Raw genomic sequence first — 16614 nt, 5'->3', positions numbered from 1 at the left:
AGCATGGTTTTTGAAGATTTGAGTGAGCAGAATGCAAGCCTCAACACCTTCGCATCCAACAGAAGAAAAAGAGCTGGTGTGAAAGTGAAACAACTATCAAAACTCACCATGTGTAAGGATTCTGCAACTTGGTAGGGATTCTACACACCATAACTCTGTTCTAGGTTTGTACCTCATTCTAGCCAGTAGGAATTGGGTCCTGGTAAAGTTGTTCAAATCTGGGAGAACTTAATTAGTAAAAGTCTAACTGCTGCAAAGTTTAAGCATAAACAGAAATTAAATATCAGACTTCAGATGGTCTCACTTGAAGTAGAACTCCACAGACAGGAGAATTGCTGAAGCTAAATATTGCAGACTGGGCAGGGAAGAAGAATCTATCCAGTAACAGCCAGAAGAAGCCTGAAAAAAAAGCTTTTTTCACTATTTGCTTTCACTTTTGCAGTCTACAGCCATTTTCCAACTGAAAGCACCGCTTTGTGAGCAGAGCTTAGAGCTAAAACTGGGGAAAAAAATGAGAAAGAACTCAACAGTGCCACCATTGCAATATTGCAGTCAAGCAGCAACGTATGACTAGCTAGGACAGTGGCCACTAAAAGTATTGCAACTCAGAGCTCAATTAATTCTAAAAAGCTGGAAAAACTTGAATAGCTGTCAAAAGCTCCAGGTAGCATTAAAAGTCCTGCAAAAGCTAGAAGATGACCACAAAATTTCCAACACTCAGTTGGAAAGCGACAGATCTCCTATCTGAATTTACTTTGTTCTGATAACGTGTCGAGCTGTGTTTTCTGGATTTCAATATTCCTGAATCAGATAAACAAGCCATAAAAATTAAAATTTCTATAGGCAATGAAGGCCTCCACAGACTGAACACATCAGGTCTGTCTGGCAACAACCATCTAAAAATCCACATAAAATACGGTCCACACTCAAAGATCAATTGCAAGTGAAGCTCAACTTCAGAATACACTGTCTGGAATCCATGTCCTTTACGTAAAAACTGATGGGGAGCATTGTTCAATTCATAAGTAGATGCAGAAACAGAGGGTGTGACTGTGAAGTTATGGCAGCTGAGCTGGGTGACAGAATAATTGAGCTCGTGATAGCATCTACCCCAATGAATGTGTTCCAAAAAGACACCTTGGGCCAACCCACAGGTTACACATTGGAAGGACTACTATAAAGTAGATGCAAGTACAAAGCCATACTAATGGGTGGACAGAGTCTACAGGCTACACGTAATTCTTCCACTATTGGCATGTCGGCCAATGCAGGCAAGCCCAGTAAGCAATAAGGGCGGTGCAGCCTCATACTTGCACCTAGAATTTGGCATGCTTTCAATGCTGTAGGCAAGGCATGTGGCATCAGAATACACTGGAAATGCCAGTGCAGAAAGCAAAGACCAAAACAAGTGGTTCGACATAATCAGCAGCAGCAAACAGAGGCTAGACAGGTACAAGCATTACCAACCAAACAAGAATGCCAAGCAGTGTCAAGACAACATTTATGAAATGCCTAGCCAAGATATACAATCAGATGATGAGGATGGCCTGAACATCATCACTCAAAGTGAGCAATCAGCATGGTGAACATCAAAGAATGTATTGGCACAGTGGTATCAACAGAAGCCTTTGCCACCATCTAGATTATATGCTCACAGGTACAGGGTCATTATAACCTATATGCAAAACTGGATATAGGTGCAAGTGCAAACATCCTTCCACTTCACACACTGAAATGTATGTACTCACAGATGCAGCAAGTGTTGATTCAACCAACCAATGTCAAACTCATTGCATACAATGACTCAGAGGTCCCATCCCTGGGATCCATTACACTCAAATGTCACTATCAAAAACTCACCCTGGTCACTCCAGATATTTTAGTTGTGGACCCCACCGGTCCAGTGCTTACAGGTTTACTAGCATGCAAGGACCTGGCCTTGGTCACCATCAATGGTATTGTCAAGACAATGATGGGGACCATAGATCACAAGCAGCACCATCATGAACCCTGTGCTTACACTGGGAGAAGATCTCCTAACGCTGCAATGCAGATCATCAGCCAACAGATACAATTTGAACTAAATATATATATATCCATTCTGAATGCTCAGACTTCATTGCACTGCAGAGCAAATACAGAATTATTATTCAGCAGACAAATGAGGACAAACCACCCCAGTCATCACACATCAATACTCCCAGGATTACCTGATGCATTGATGAGACCGCGTCTTGAATACTGTGTGCAGTTTTTGTCTCCTTGTTTAAGGGAGGATGTAAATGCATTGGATGCAGTTCAAAGGAGTTTTCTATATTGATACCTGGAATGAGTATATTGTCTTATGAGGAAAGGTTGGACAGACTAGGCTTGTTTTCACTGGAGTTTAGAAGAGTGAGGGGTGATTTGATTGAAATATACAAAATCCTGAATGGCCTTGACAAGGTGGACGTCAAAAGGATGTTTCCTCTTGTGGGTGAGTCCACAACTAGGGGGCACTGTTTTAAAATTAGGGGTCACCCTTTTAGGACAGAGATGAGGAGAATTTTTTTCTCTCAGAGGGTTGTACGACTTTGGAACTCTCTGCTTCAGAAGGTGGTGGAAGTGTGGTAATTGAATATTTTTAAGGCAGAGGTATATAGATTCTTTTTAGGTAAGGGGATCAAAGGTTATGGGGGTTAGATGGCAATGTGGAAATCGAAACACAAGATGATCAGCCATGGTCTTATTGAATGGTAGAGCAGGCTCAAGGGGACCAAATGGTCTACTCCTGTTCCTATTTCTGACGTTCTTATGTTCTTAAAAAGAGGGGAAGATGAAAGATGCTTCCCCTCGTGGGAGAATCTTAAACTAGGCAGCACAGTTTGAAATTAAGGGGTCTCCCATTTAAGACAGAGATGAAGAGGATTTTCTTTTCTTCCCAAGCGAGCAGTGGTGACTGGGTCATCGAATATATTCAAGATTGAGCAAGACAGATTTTTGATCTACAAGGAAGTTAACGGTAATGGGGGCAGGCAGCAAAATGGAGTTAAATCCATGCTCAGGTAAGCCATGATCTTATGGAATGGGGGTGCAGGCACGATGAGCAAATGGTGATACTCCTGCTCCTATTTCTTATGATCTTATGACCTTATGACCATCAAATACAGATTAACCATTCATTCATCCGATTGTTCTTTGATGTGTGAAGTTGACTGCAGTGTTTGCCGATAAACAACAATGATCACTTTCAAAAATAATACATTGACAGACACACTTTGTAACGTGCTGAAAGGTGTCATGTAAATGCAAAATTCCTTCTTTCTTCAGAACAAAAGCTTCTTGTGAAAAATAAGGGCAGAAAATTAAAAATGTTTGGAAATTTTCTTTACACGTTTTGACTGAAGTTTCAATGAATACTGTTGCAACTGCATTAAAGGGTGCTGTTTGGCTTAATTTGGTATTATTGTTAATAAATTGTTAATGCTGCCAGCCTATCGCAAGAAACAGTCAAACACGTAGAAGCAACCACATGTAAGGAACTGGAGCTGCTTTGGGGATTGAAGCAGTACTTTGGGGCTGGGAAAAGAAAGGTACCCAAGCCATTCCAAAAAATCTGAAGAGGACACATTTAGTTCAATTCCCTAATGATTGAGCAGTTAGATAGCTAACAAGGAAACGTTTCTTTTATTTTTTCATGAGGATATTTTCCTGCAACTTAATTCCTTTCTTCATCACCCAACCTGATGACTATGAGGCAGAGTATATTGATTCATTCTCTTCCCAGGCTGATATTGATGCCTCCTTTAGCCTCCTGGTTGATTTGACTACCCGGGTGTAATTTTCTGTTCCGGAGACTAAGTGCGATGGTGGGTGGGTTTCGCGGGGCATTCCCCGCTGGGTGGAGGGGCAGGAAGTCGTGCCCGATTTCACGGCCGGAAGCTTATTAATTATGCGTCAGTGAGTAGCTCTCCGAATCACAAGGTGGGACAGGCACTGATCCGTACGCCCCACTGTCACCTAATGGGGCTGAGGGTCCGGGCACCATATTTAAACACCACCTGAGCACAAATATTGCTCTCACAGGTCAGCTCGTTGTCAGGAAACATCTTGGTATGACTGCACCGAGGGAAAAAGCTACTCTGATGTTCAGCAATGACTCCCTTGAGGCCCTTCAACCATGGAATCCACCAGCACTGGGACGTCCTCTACCCCAGGGATGGCTCCAGGAGGCCCACATGCTTCACATCACTGGCCTGGCAGGTGATTGCAAGGGAGGTCAGCTCATCGGGCATGCGCCCGAGAAATGTCATCCTGTACAGGAAGAGAACAAATGATCTCATCCGCTCCGCCAAGGTAAGTCAACCTCCAGCTCACTCCAATCTCACACTCTCACTGTGCACTCAAAGGTTTACACTGCTCAGGGACCTCACATAATATTAGAGGGGGAGACATCAACACTGATTGTCTCATGGACACCTGAACACCTTAACATCACCAGCATCTCATTTATCACGCAGCATTAACTCCATCCTCACCCTTTACTGGGGAGGGTTCAACACACACAGCAGGCCTGCATGCTCCCCAACCTCTCCTCCATCTCTTCTCATCACATTCCATCCATTTATCTTCATGCAGGCCAAGCTCGTCCACAACCACAGGGTTATATCCCAGACAGCAGACGTCCAGGAGCTGACCCACTTTGAGGAGGATGCCGTGAGTTGGCCGGCAAGGACAGAGATCGCTCTGGGGAAGGCGAGATCAGCCTCTCCCAGCAACCTAGTAGGGATGAGCCCTCCGTGAGTTGATCACATCCTGATAATCACAGTGAGTGACATGCAATGTAATATTCTGCATGCTTATGAACTAAATCTATCTTCTCTTTCTTATAGGCACCAGCAGGCCCAGATAGAACACCAGAGCTACCATAAACCCCAGCCCCCAGGCCATCTCAGAGGAGGATGCTGAGGATGCATTAGAGGAAGAATTGTCATTGCATTCACCTGCACCCTCCATTAGAACAGAGACACACATCCCGGTGGATCATAGATCTAGGTTAGGCTCGGGGCTACATTCTAGGGAACACGTCACTGATACGTCTCCACAGTAGTCGGAGGAAGGTAGTGACAGCCCTGATGTGAGGCACTCGGAGATTTTTGGAGATCAGGCACATGCTGAGTCTGAGTCAGATGATGAGTCTCTGCAAGCAGCCATCTGTAACATGCTGGAGATGCAACAACAGGTGGCAGAAAATCAAGTAGATTTGCAAGACGCAGTCAACAGACTAGAGCGAAGGATGGAGGAGTCTGCCAACGTTCTGACTGGTGTCTTGGCTCCGACATGCGAGCGGCTCAACGCCTCCGAGGAAAGGGTGGCAGCTGCCTTGAAGACCTTGGTCCAGCAGGTCCTGCTGGATTTGTGCTTGGACCTGTACTCCATTGCTATAGGCATTGGTGGGATCCATCAGTGGCTCAGCGAGGGTGGGGGATGGGGCACCTTGACCTTCTTCCAGGAGCCCCTTCTCCTCAGGGAGTCAGGCAGGGACCCTCGGGCACCCACAGGCAGGAGGACCAGCAGCTGGAGACCCTGGGGCCATCCACCCAGGTGACTCCTCTGCCTGTGACGCCATCACCTCCAGCTGTACAGGCCAAGGAGGGTGCACTTGCCACACAGCAGGAGGCCCAAAGCAGGCCGGGGCCCTTCAGGTCTCGGCCCTCTAGAGGATGCCCACCAAAATCATCAAAGACAATAGGGCATAGCAGTCAGCAGGCTGTCTCCACCTCTGCTGCGGATGTTGGGGATGAACAAGATGTAGTGGTAGGGTTAGAAAAATTGACAAACTTTGACATTACTGCTGGGTCACAGGTGTTCAATCCCTATATATATCAAGCACCTTTGTAAATATATTTGATGTTCATGAGAATGGACTTGTCATTTGAAAGGGTTGTGCACATGCATCTATGTGCCCTCTTATTGCAAGGGTGAGCCATGCTCCCATTCAGTGATTGTTTCCCTTTGCGAGTCTCACATTTACGTGATGTGTAGCTGAGTCACGATTGTTACTCTATGCTTGTGTTATGTCAGGGAGATGTGTCAAATTCTTTACTGGAAGTGTTTTTGAAATGCATTAGTAACTTCTACTTCTTACAGGACAACATGGAGTTGGGGATGCTCACTAGCTGTGGAGGGTCAGCTGTAATTGTTTCTCAAAATGAAATGGCTGTTTTCATTTTTTGTGTCAAAGCACAAGATCTGCAGCCATAATGGTCTCTCTACCCATGTGCGCATCTCAGTGTCCACTAAAAGTTTCTCATTAAGGTGGCAAAGACTGCACCAAATCCTTTGACGCAGCTTTTGTGCTGCTATATAGACTTTCCCTTCCCAGGGCGCACAGATACAGAGTTCGCCGCTGACCTTTCCAGAGATTAGAGCCTGGTGAATCATGAAGATTGAAGGTGCAAGTCCGAATGCTGAACTTACTCTCGATGTTATTGGTTGTAAAAGCCTTTCAGTGCACTGGTATGGCACTAAGGTACAGAAGGAATGTGTCCTGTCGCCAGCACCTTAATCCTCCTGGAATTTTGAGTGTGGCAAGGGCACGTATTCCATGTCGTGCTTCTTTGATGGCATACTCATGTGGAAGCTGACCCTCGCCTCCTTCATCAGGTTCCTTCACTTCCTGCTCTTCATCATCAAGAAGCTTGCGGCCTTCCCTATGTCTCCTTCTGGCAAGAGATTCTCCCCTTTGAAGCGCCAGGTTGTGAAGGGCACAACAGACCACGATTATGCGGGACACCCTCTGTGGGGAGCACTGCAGAGCCCCACCTGCGCAGTCCAAACATAGGAAGCAGATCTTCAGGATGCCAATGGTCAGCTCGATGATGGATCGTGTCGAGCTATGCACCACGTTGTATCTCTCCACCAAGGCACTATGAGAACGACACAGTGTCATGGGTCATCATTTAAGCAGATACCCCTTATCCCTCAGCAGTAGGCCTGTAATCGCTGAGATCCTTCGAATATGCGAGGCACCTAGGAGTGACTCAGGATGTATGAGTCATGGGAACTCCCAGGGTAACTGGTACAAACATGTATAATGTGCTTCTAACACCAGTTAAATGTTCAGACAGTGGAGCCCTTTCCTGTTATTGAACATCAGGGGCTGATGCGATGGAGGTCTCAAAGCCACATGTGTGCAATCAATTGCACCCTGTACTCTAGGGAAGCCTGAGATAGCTGCAAACACCAGAGATCTAGCAGTGTGGCTAGCTTCATTGAGTGTGAAGCTCACATGATGATGAGCCTTACTGTAAAGGGCATCTGTCACCTCCTTGATACATTTATGTGCTGAGGACTGTGAGATGCCGCATAGGTTCCCTGTGGATCCCTGGAACAATCCCGCAGAATTGAGCATGGCGATGACCTTCAGGGGCACGGGCAGGGGATGTCCTCCCAGTCCATGGGGCATTAGATCCTCCTGCAGAATGAGGCAGATATGATCCACCAGATCTCTTAACAAGCGCAGACATGCGCGGCATTGTCTTTTGCCCATCTCCAGGTAGGAAAGTCTTCTCCAATAGATTCCTGGTCATGTGATTCACTTCCGTAGGATGGGTTAAACCTCTTCATCCTCTGGCTCTTGCTGGGGCTCCCCAGACCATGGACCTCAGGCTGGGCCTCCTCTCGAAGCTGTGCTAGGTGGCACCGGGCCCTGCTCCTCCTCCATCAGATCACTGCCATCAAGAAGGCAGCATTGAGCACAGGCTCTATCATTCAATCCTCCTTGTCTCTGTGGACTGATAGATGCTACAGATTAATGAATACTGGGGAAATAAAGCAGGCCTCTCACTCACAAACAGAAAGCCGCTGTCATGTCCTAGTGCTGTGTCTGTGCTATTAGCTTTTCGCTGATACAGCCTTGCAGCTGAGATGCAAACTCACAGATCTAGGTGACCAAGGTGCCAACCCTGATACTTGACACCTCAATTCAACAGAGGTTGGAAGAGATTTGGACACATTCATGAAATGTTTCACCTTACCAAACGCACTCCTGCATTCTCTGATCCGGTATACTGATCAAGCTCAAGTTCCACATCAGCAATGACTGGATGCCCTTTGGCCCGTTATTCATGCCAATTGGAGAAAGAACATTAGAGGCTTTCATTGATGATCTGGCAGATTTGCAGCAGCTGTGTTGCCTGTGTTTTCCATTCTCACATACCTTGCTGTTAAAGCTCAAATGGAGTGACTGTATTGTGAACACAATGACTCCTGCAGTCTCTTGTTAAAGCGCACCATAAGGCAGTGATTCCAAATGCATCTTCTCAAGGGAGTCTTCCTCTTTTATCCCAGCTCTGACTCTATTTCAATGTTGTGACTCTAAGCAGTTTGACGCTGCCCCCTGTAAGGACCCCTTAGTCCGGTCGTGCACTCCTCCCGCACTGTTTCAGACTCTTCCCGTGCAGATTCTTTTCCAATTTCCATTTCAAACTGTGCAATAACTTTGAAGTTTCAAGATGGCGTTGCTTATTTTGAGACCAGCGTCGACCTTCCCCCGTCAGTGTTCGGGTCCGTCCAATCTTCCTGGAACCCCATGTTGTGCAGGTAGACCTCCCTCCAGTTATTCTCCAGCCTCCCCCTGTAACCCTGGATCCCATTGTCATTGTAGTGAACGTTCCAGCCCTCACCCCTGAACCCAGCACTGCTGATGTCCCATGCCCCATGTGGACCTCACCCCTCCCCATCTCAAGGCTGTGTGCATGGTCACAAATAGAGGTGCACGCCACCAGGAAAGCTTCAAAGAGCCCCCTTCTTATTACATTTTCCCCATTTACAGGCTGCATATGCCTCCCCTAACCATGACCATCCCATCTACAGCCCAGTACTGAGGCAGACAAGCCCATCATCACCGACTGTAAGACCAAGACTAAGACCAAGACCAAGACCATGCCCTACACACCAAGCTGCGCCTTATCCTGTTTGAGCACACAGGCCTTACCCCTCCCTGTAGTGGGGTTACGACATGCGTGCCATGCATAGCCTTGTAGTATGGCCCACAAAGCCCCAGGACTGCCTTTAATGTCACCCTGACTATCAGGTCCAGAAAGCCCCAGGACTATGCTGGGAGTCGGAGCGGTGCAGACCTGCGGGAGACAGTCGGGGGCTGAGGAGTGCATTGTTTCACTGTTTCAGCTGCTGTGAGGCTGCAGTCTGGGAAAAAGAGAAAACAGCAACTGTGATGTCACCGGAAGCTAGTAAGTTGAATGGCTGGTGAGTGCTCAATTTAGGGACAGTGTGCGAGAAACCAGCTGAGGACAGGTGAGTTAAGGTAGATCTATAAATAAAAAGAATTAAAACTTTAAAATAATAAACCAAAATTTGAAAACTTTAAAATTAAAATCAAACCATAAAGATAAAAAAGCAATAAGAATAAAGTAATTTAACCAAACATCTAAAACAAACACCTTGTAGTTAAGAAGCATATAACCTTTAGTTGTCAGTTATACTAGCATTCAACAAACACAGTAAATTGTAGCATAAATAGGAAGAAAGTAATTAAAGTAAATTAACTAAATAACATAAGTCAGAATGGCGGACAGGTGTTATGTTGCAGCTGTGAAATGTGGGTGTTTTTGGCCACCAAGCTGATCCATGACAAACGCAGGAAGTGTAAGCAGCTTGAGGAATTCTGGGTCAGGATTATTGATCTGGAAGCCGAAATGCGGACACGGCGCAACATAAGGGAGGGGGAGAAATACCTGGATGCTTTGTTCCAGAAGACAGTCACACTTCTAAGAAGAGGGTCATCTGTTTTGGTCAGCAGTGAGGGACAGGAGGATGTGACTGTCACTGAGGCAGGTAAAGGGACTGAGCACACAGTAGGGGAGGAGCCTCAAGCTTTGCAATTGTCAAACAGGTTTGAGGTGCTCACAACCTGTGTGGATGAACGCGAAGTCTGCGAGATGGATGAGCTGGCTGGCCATGGCATTGTGGTACAGTAAGTCATTCAAATGGAGGAGCAAAAAGGAATGTAGTGGTAGTAGGGGATAGTATAATGAGGGGGATTGACACTGTTCTCTGCAGCAAAGAGCAAGGGCCCAAAGGGCTGTGTTGCCTGCGCGGTGCCAGGGCTCGAGACATCTGTTCAGGGCTGGAGAGGAACTTGCATTGGGAGGGTGGGGATTCAGTTGTTGTGGTCCATATAGGTACCAATGAGATAGGTAGAACTAGGAAAGAGGTTCTGCAAATCAGTATGAGGAGCTCAATACCAAATTAAGAAGCAGAACCTCAAAGGGAATAACCTCTGGATTATTACCTGAGCTACGTGCAAATTGGCATAAGGCAAATAAGATTATAGAGACGAATGCGTGGCTCAAAGACTGGTGTGGGAGAAGTGGGTTCCGGTTTGTGGGGCACTGGCACCAGTACTGGGGAAAGTGGGGGTACCGTTGTGACGGTTTACACCTGAACAGTGCTGAGACAAGTGTCCTCGCAAATCACATAACTAGGGAAGTAGAGAGGGCCTTAAACTAAACAAGGGGTGAGGGATCAAGCTTGGGTAGAGGTAGCAATTCAAGGTGTAGAGTTAAGACAGGGAAGCAAAATAGTAACATGAGAAATGAGGGTCAGAGAATGGCAGGGAGGGACAGAGAGTAAAAAACCTAAGAATACATCAACAGTCAAGACTAGATGTTACAAAGGTAACAAAAAGACAAAACTGAAGGCTTTCTATTTGAATGCACGTAGCATTCATAACAAAGTAAATTAATTGATGGCTCACATTGAAGTAAATAAATATGATCTGATAGCAATTACAGAGATGTGGCTGCAGAACGACAATGATTGGGACCTTAATATTGAAGGGTACATGACATTCAAGAAGAATAGGAAGCTAGGTAAAAGTGAAGGGGTAGCACTGTTAATCAAGGAGGGCATTGGTGCAATAGCAAGAGATGACCTCGGTTCAGGAGATTAGGGTGTAGAATCAATTTGGTTGGAGATGATGAATAGTAGGGGAAAAACATCATTTGTGGGAGTGGTCTACAGGCCCCCTAACAGTAGCCACAGTGTAGGACAAAGTATTAAAGAGGAAATATTGTGTGCTTGTAACAAAAGGACGGTAATAGTCATGGGCGATTTTAATGTACACATAAACTGGAAAAATCAGATTGACAGTAGTAGCCTGAATGAGGAGTTCTTAGAATGCTTTTGAGATAGTTTCTTAGAGCAGCATGTTCTGGAATCAACCAGAGAGCAGGTTATATTAGGCTTGGCATTGTGTAATGTGACAGGATTAATTAATGACCTCAGAGTGAAGGCACCGCTAGGTAGCAGTGACCACAATATAATTGAATTTTACATCCAGTTTGAAAGGAAGAGGAGCGGGTCTAAGACTAGTATCTTAAATTTAAATAGGGGCAACTATGTGGGGATGAAAGCTGAGTTAGCTGAAGTGAACAGGGAAGCTAGGCTAAAGATCAATAGAGAAGCAATGGCAGACATATAAGGGGATATTTCAGAGTATTCAAAATAATTACATTCCTACGATAAAGAAAAATTCTAAGGAGAGGATCCACCATCAGTGGTTAACTAAAAATGTTAAGGAAAGCATCAAACTTAAGGAAAAAGCATACAATTCCACAAAGATGAGTGGCAGATGATTAGACAGAATATAAAGAACTAGAGAATGACTAAAAGGTTAATCAGGGGAAAGAAATTAGAGTTTGAGAGGAAGCTAGCTAGACATGTAAAAATGGATAGCAAGAGTTTCTACAGGTATTTAAAAAGGAAAAGTAAAGTGAGTGTTAGTCCTCTAGAGAATGACAATGGAGAGTTAATAGTAGATAATAAGGAAATGGCGGAAGAAATGAACAAATATTTTGCTTCTGTGTTCACCATAGAGGATACAAAAAACATCCCAGGAATAGCTGTAAGTCAGGAGGTGAATGGGAGAAAGGAACTTGGTGAAATTGAAATCACTAGGGAAATGGTACTGAGCAAACTGATGGAGCTGCGGGCTGGCAAGTCTCCGGGTCCTGATAGACTACATCCTAGGGTCTTAAAAGAGGTGGCTAATGAGGGAGTCAATGCGCTGGTGTTAATTTTCCAAAATTCGCTAGGTTCTGGAAAGGTTCCATCAGATTGGGAAATAGCAAATGTAACCCCTCTGTTCAAGAAGGGAGGGAGGCAGGAAACAGGAAACTATAGGTCAGTTAGATTGTCGTCTATCGTGAGGAAGTTATTAGAATTGATATAGCTGGGCACTTAGAAGAGCTCAAGGCAATAGGGAAGAGTCAGCATGTGAAAAGAAAATCATGTTTAACCAATTTATTGGAGCTTTTTGAAGGAGTAACATGCGTAGTGGATAAAGGGGAGCCTGTAGACGTATCGTACTTGGATTTCCAGAAGGCATTTGATAAGGTGCCACATCAAAGATTATTATGGAAAATAAAAGCGCATGGTGTAGTGGGTAACTTTTTAGCATGGATAGAAGATTGGCTGACTGGCAGAAAGCAGAGGGTATGCATTAATGGGTCTTTTTTGGGTTGACAGGATGTGACGAGTGGAGTCCCACAGGGGTCTGTACTGGGGCCCCAACTTTTTACAATTTACATCAATGACTTAGATGAGGGAAGTGAAGATAGGGTAGCTAAATTTGTATATGACACAAAGATAGGTAGGAAAGTGCATTGTGAAGAGGACTTGAGGGGTTTGCAGATGGATATAGATAGATTGAGTGAGTGGGCAACGATTTAGCAAATGGAGTTTAATGTGGGAAAATGTGAAATTGTTCACTTTGGCAGGAAGAACAAAAAAGCAGAGTATTACTTAAATGGAAAAAGGTTGTATAATTCTGAGGTGCAGAAGGATCTAGGTGTTCTAGTACATGAGTCATAAAAAGCTAGTATGCAGGTACAGCAGGTAATTGAGAAGGCTAATGGAATGCTATCCTTTATTACGAGGATGTTATGCTTCAATTATACAGGGCTTTGGTGCAACCACACTTCAAATACTGCATGCAGTTTTGGTCTACTTATTTAAGGAAGGATGTAAATGCATCGGAGGCGGTTCAAAGGAGGTTTACTGGATTGATACCTGGAATGAGTGGGCTGCCTTATAAGGAAAGGTTAGACAGACTGGTCTTTTTCCACTGGAGTTTAGAAGAGTGAGGGGTGATTTGATTGAAGTATACAAGATCCTGACCGACCTTGATAAGGTGGTCATCGAAAGGATGATTCCTCTTGTGGGTGAGTCCCGAACTAGGGGGCACTGTTTTAAAATTAGGGGTCACCCTTTAAGGACAGAGATGAGGAGAAATATTTTCTCTCAGAGGGTTGTGTGACTTTGGAATTCTCCGCCGCAGAAGGTGGTGGAGGCGGGGTCATTGAATATTTTTAAGGCAGGGGTAGATTGATTCCCTTGCCTAACCAGAATCTAAGGTTATCGGGGTTAGATGGGAACATGGAAATCGAAACACAAGAAGATCAGCCATGATCTTATTGAATGGCGGAGCAGGCTCAAGGGGCCAAATGGTCTACTCCTGTTCCTATTTCTTATGTTCTTATGTTCTTATGACTGCCTTTAATCTCTCACCCCGATCTCTTGACCTCACACAGGGACTATGCGCTCTCCCGTTCCTTCTTTACTGATGACAACAGTTTCCATTTTCCCCTCTCCATGAGTCTCTGTGCAACCCGTCCCTCATGTGCAAGCCTTTCCCCTCCCCCACCTCCATGAGTGTCTGTGCAACCAGTCCCTCTTGTGCCACACTAACACAACCTCCCCCCCCTCCTATTCCGGAATATGCGTGCATCCCCTCCCATTCATACAACTCAAGCCCCATCCCCACCCTACTGTGTCTGCATTCTAGTCTTCCATGTCAGGCTCCAGCTTCCCCACTCTCACTCACCCCTCTCCAACTTCACCATAGCCCAATATCCCCCATGTCTCTGTCCTCCTCCCCACCGGTCACAGTGCTGGTCTGTGTTTCAGAGGGCAGCCCTGCCTGATGCCCACAGAACACATCTTTCCAGAGTACGGAGGATGACAGCGAGCAGACCAACCCTACACCCCCACCTGTGTCGTATCTCACTGGCATTGCTGAGAAACCAGAGCAGTATTGTTGCAGGTAGGCTTTGAATGTTACATTCACCTCAAAGTCACAAGTGATGTGAGGGCTGCCAGCTGCATTCCACAAATATCCTAATGTGATTTAGACCAGTCTAATTCCTCACTGGCATGGTGTATAATTGTGAGGGGGAACATGATTCTGGCGGGCAGGCTTTTTAGTTAGCATTCAGCGCATGGTAGCACATGCAAATGGATCAGTGGGAAACCCGACCCACCATCACCCCACCATAAAGACCAAAAGACCATAAGGCATAGGAGCAGAAATTAGGCCATTCGGCCCATCGAGTCTGCTCCGCCATTCAATCATGGCTGATAAGTTTCTCAACCCCATTCTCCCGCCTTCTCCACGTAACCTTTGATCCCCTTACCAGTCAAGAACCTATCTATCTCGGTCTTAAATACACTCAATGACCTGGCCTCCACAGCCTTCTGTGGCAATGAATTCCATAGATTCACCACTCTCTGGCTAAAGAAGTTTCTCCTCATCTCTGTTCTAAAAGATCTTCCCTTTACTCTGAGGCTGTGCCCTCGGGTCCTAGTCTCTCCTACTCATGGAAACATCTTCCCCACCTCCACTCTATCCAGGCCTTTCAGTATTCTGTAAGTTTCAATCAGATCCCCCCTCATTCTTCTAAACTCCATCGAGTATAGACCAGAGTCCTCAAACGTTCCTCATATGTTAAGCCTTTCATTCCTGGGATCATTCTCGTGAACCTCCTCTGGACCCTCTCCAGGGCCAGCACATCCTTCCTGAGATATGGGGCCCAAAATTGTTCACAATATTCTAAATGTGGTCTGACCAGAGCCTTATAAAGCCTCAGCAGGACATCCCTGCTTTTATATTCTAGTCCTCGCGAAATAAATGCCAACATTGCATTTGCCTTCCTAACTACCGACTCAACCTGCAAGTTAATCTTAAGAGAATCCTGGACTAGGACTCCCAAGTCCCTTTGCACTCCAGATTTCTGAATTCTCTTCCCATTTAGAAAATAGTCTATGCCTCTATTCTTCCTACCAAAGTGCATGACCTCACACTTCCCCACGTTGTATTCCATCTGCCACTTCTTTGCCCATTCTCCTAACCTGTCCAAATCCTTCTGCAGCATCCCCGCCTCCTCAATACTACCTGTCCCTCCACCTATCTTTGTATCATCTGCAAACTTAGCCAGGATGCCCTCAGTTCCTTCATCTAGATCATTAATGTATAAAGTGAAAAGTTGTGGTTCCAACACTGACCCCTGCGGAACTCCACTAGTCACCGGCCGCCATCCTGAGAAGGACCCCCTTATCCCCACTCTCTGCCTCCTGCCAGGCAGCCAATCTTCTATCCATGCTAGTACCTTGCCTCTAACACCATGGGCTCTTATCTTACTGAGCAGCCTCCTGTGTGGCACCTTGTCAAAGGCCTTCTGGAAGTCCAAGTAGATAATATCCATTGGCTCTCCTTTGTCTAACCTACTCGTTAACTCCTCAAAGAATTCTAACAGATTTGTCAGGCATGACCTCCCCTTGATGAAACCATGCTGACTTTGCCCGATTTTACCATGCACTTCCAAGTATTCTGAAATCTCATCCTTAATAATGGACTCTAAAATCTTACCAACAACCGAGGTCAGGCTAATTGGCCTGTAATTTCCCGTCTTTTGCCTCACTCCCTTCTTAAACAGGAGGATTACATTAGCGATTTTCCAGTCCTCTGGGACCCTCCCTGACTCCAGTGATTCCTGAAATATCGCCACTAACGCTTCCACTATCTCTTCAGCCACCTCCTTCAGAACTCTGGGGTGTAAATGTGGTGAGGGAAAACTTCTGAACTGATTTCACGCCAGTAGGATTCTGATTTTTGCCCTCTCCGAATTTTCTGCTCCCATCCGCCACTAAACCCGCCTTCAATTTTCTTCTGGCTCTTGTGCCTAATGATAGGGACCACAGCCTTTGCTCCATGTCTCCTGGTTCTACATGACTCAGATTGGGAACTAAGTGAGGCAAAACTTTAACCTGCATCAACCCCATTCTGTGGCATTGTCTGTCAATACTCCAATGTTCAGCATTAGTTCTTTTCAACTTCCCATTCTTCAACAGGGCAGGAGGCACAAGCTATTGCTGCATTTTCCACACACCTGCAACCATATCTTATTTCCCCAGTAGGTTTACTGGGTTTATTTTTATGCTTGTTTTTCCAGTTAACCTTGAAAACAGGTTGTAGAGACGTGGGAATGGTTATTTTAAACCTTAAAATATATTAACCTATCTATATTATAAATATATATAACATACAAAATAGAACCTATATAAAGTTAAATAGTTTTGTAGCTGTTGAGAAATCCATGCAGACTGCAGTTATATTTACCAACACATATCAGAGGTTTGCTTACCCATCCAAACTTAGTTATGGTGATCGCTGCTGGAGGCTGTGTAAATTTTCAGAATGCTGGTTTGGGCTGCACTGTTTGTGTTGCATCTTAGACTATGTTCTGTTCATACTAGGATTACTCGGTGTTTCTG

Source organism: Cetorhinus maximus, chromosome 4 (assembly GCF_964194155.1).
Source record: "Cetorhinus maximus chromosome 4, sCetMax3.hap1.1, whole genome shotgun sequence".
Classification (NCBI taxonomy): domain Eukaryota; kingdom Metazoa; phylum Chordata; class Chondrichthyes; order Lamniformes; family Cetorhinidae; genus Cetorhinus; species Cetorhinus maximus.
This window is presented reverse-complemented; position numbering follows the sequence as displayed.